General features: G+C 43.3%; 1 non-coding gene across 1 annotated transcript; it reads left to right on the forward strand.

The window, feature by feature from the left end:
• The first annotated feature begins 1,955 nt into the window (after positions 1-1,955).
• LOC134368849 (small nucleolar RNA SNORD2) lies at positions 1,956-2,024 on the forward strand. Its single transcript, XR_010022539.1, has one exon. It is a non-coding gene; the product is annotated as a small nucleolar RNA SNORD2 (small nucleolar RNA).
• Positions 2,025-2,904: the final 880 nt, after the last annotated feature.

A 2,904-nucleotide genomic window follows, 5' to 3' on the forward strand; every position in this document is an offset into this window, starting at 1 on the left:
GATTCAAACCTGTGACCTTAGGCTACAAGGTCTTGAAAGGGCCTTTGCAGTTCTGTTTCTAGGAATTTGTGACCAACACTGAGAACATAAACCTGTGGGCCCTTGAGTGGAGTGAAGAGGGGAGGAAGCAATTAGGGCCTGTCTCAGAAGCTGTATGTCACACCCTCCTCCCTCTCCCCTGACTCCAAATCTCCATTAAAAGAAGGAAAATAACTTTTCCGGTTTGGGAAATCTTGCACTGACCCATAAGCCATCAGGCCTCTGGGAAGCGGGACATCATGTCTGGCCTGCAGCCTCCAATGCCTTATAGGGCTAGAAAGGAATAAGTGGCTGACTGGGCAGGTGGGGAATGGTTGGCCTGGAGAAGTTCCCCAGTGCCAGAGGATCTAACTCTGGTGGGGAGGGGGATAACTGCCACTCAGTCTTGGGCAGGCTGGCAGGCTGAGCTGAGTTGGTGTGTTCTGGAAAGGCCAGAAATGATGTCATGGGACGCTTTGGGCTGCAACAACAGGAAACCACTGAGTGTTTACATTGGCTTGCAGAGCCCAGGCAGCCTATTTTTTCTTCACTTCCTCAGTCTATCTGTTTCCTCTGATTCAAATATTATGAAGAGGGACTCCTTGCCCAGGCTAGGGAAAGCGGAAGGGAGGCCCAAGAAGAAAGAGCCTCCTTCCCAGCCCAGAGGGCCAGATGATTGGGAAGGAAGGTCAGCTTTACCTAGCTGGGGCCCTGCCAAAGACAGATGTTAGGTTAGGGTAAACAAGGCAGTCAGGACATGCTCAGAACACTCTACATCTCTATGGAAAGCAACTTCAAAATTCTTCCTAAGATCCAGGTTCTAGACCTGGAAGCCATCTCAGTTTCCCCAGATCTAATCAGTCACTGGGTCTTGTGAATTGAATTTAATTAAATCCATTTTAACCATCAGTGGATTTGTGTGCAAAGTGCTGTGTTGTGTGTCTGTGTGGGGAGACAACACAGGTAGTGGTGGGATACAAAGAAGAAAAAGACAGTTCTTTCCCTCAAAGAATTGACAATAGAGTGACAAAGTGGCAGTGGGATATCCCCCATCTGTTCAGTTCTCTTCATCTCTAAGGCTACTTCTCCAGTTCAAGACCCCTCATCATTTCCCATCTGCAGGCAACAGTCTCTTAATGGGTCTCCCTGTTTCCAGGCATTCCCTCTTCCATGCCTTCTCCATAATTATATTAGAATTACTCTGACCCATGTCTCCAGCTCCACTCTCTCCCATGAAGCCTTCTAGGCAGGATGGCAGAGTGGCTCAGACTGTGGTCTTGGTGTCAGGCAGACCTGGGTTTGAATACTTACTTGACCACTCACTTATGGGTTGTATGACAGTGGGCAATGGCTTTGCCTTTCCAAATCCCCATTTCTCTATCCTCAGCGTCTTCACTGGCAAAATGAGGATAATGACTATCTCATAGGGCTGTTGTGAGAATTAAATGAAATAATGTATGTATGGTGCCTAGCACAGAGTTTACATGTGATAAATGGCAGCTGTAATTACTATCGCTCAGATGTGCTGTGTTCGTTTTTATCTAAACTCTTTATGCCATTTGAAATATTCACCCTTTCCTTAAAGACTACTGTCACTTGTAAGGAACTTAGAGACCATATAGAGGAGTCCAAATCACCCCACTGAGGCCAGTGTGGGGAAACGATGTGCCCAAGATTACATGGAAAATGAATTTCAGAGCCACTAGAACACTTTACAAATATTGACTCATTTCATCCTTATAACAACTCTTTAAGGTAGGTACTAGTATTAGACCCATTTAATAGATGAAGGGACAAGCTCAGATAGGTTATGTAACTTGCCCAAGGTCACACAGCTGGAAATGATAGATCCAGGATGTGAATCTAAGCAGCCTAATCCCAAGCTGCTGAGCACTTGAAATGTGGTTAGTGTGACTAAGGAACTTAATTTCTAATATGACTGAAATAATGGCAATCATCTTTCAGGATTGACCTCAAATGAGGAGAATACTCATTGCTGATTACTTGAAAAAAATATGATTTTATTTTAATGAATTTAAAGTTAAAGTTTAATAGCCACTTGAAGCTAGTGGCTACCGTGTTGGACAGCACAGTGCTAGGTTATGCTGCTTCTTTAGACTCCAGGATAAGAACCATATTGAATAAAGTTTTGTGTCATGACAGTGCCCAGCACTGTGCCTAGCACATCTACTGTTATATTCAAATTCAGCTAAATTAAGGGGCTCTTGTGATGTAGGCAACAAAGGAGCCTACAATATGGTGGTCACAGTCAAGAGGGACAGAAAGGGGGCTGGCCGATTAGCTCAGTTGGTTAGAGTGTAGTGTTATAACACCAAGGACAAGAGTTCAGATCCCTGTATCAGCCAGCTGCCAAATAAATAAAAGGGACAGAAGGGGACATATTTGAGAGACCATTATCATCATTACTATCATTAACATAGCTATCGTCATAGCAAAATTAATAGGTAATTAATTAACTGTTTACTATGTGCCAGAAAACTATTCTAAGTGGTTTACCTGAATTAATTCATTTGATCCTCATAACAACTCTACAGTGTAAGCATGGGTGCTATTATCATCATTCTCATTTTGCAGGGGAGGGCACTGAGGCACAGAAATTTTAAGTGACTAGTGAGAGGAGGGGCCAGGATATAAGCCAAGTCAAGCTGATTTTATTTTTATTATTTATTTATTTATTATTTATTTATTCCAAGCTGATTTTAGAACCCAGTCTCTTAACCACTACTCTGTATTGTGCAGAAGTTCTCATCTGTGGGACTCATTATTGGATTAGATGTGGGGAATAAGAGCAGACAAAGATGATTTATGTGTTCCTCGGTCAGGGAACTCTGGGTATGCAGTAGGACATTTATGCAACTAGGGTAC

The sequence above is a fragment of the Cynocephalus volans genome, chromosome X (genome assembly GCF_027409185.1).
Source record: "Cynocephalus volans isolate mCynVol1 chromosome X, mCynVol1.pri, whole genome shotgun sequence".
Lineage (NCBI taxonomy): Eukaryota > Metazoa > Chordata > Mammalia > Dermoptera > Cynocephalidae > Cynocephalus > Cynocephalus volans.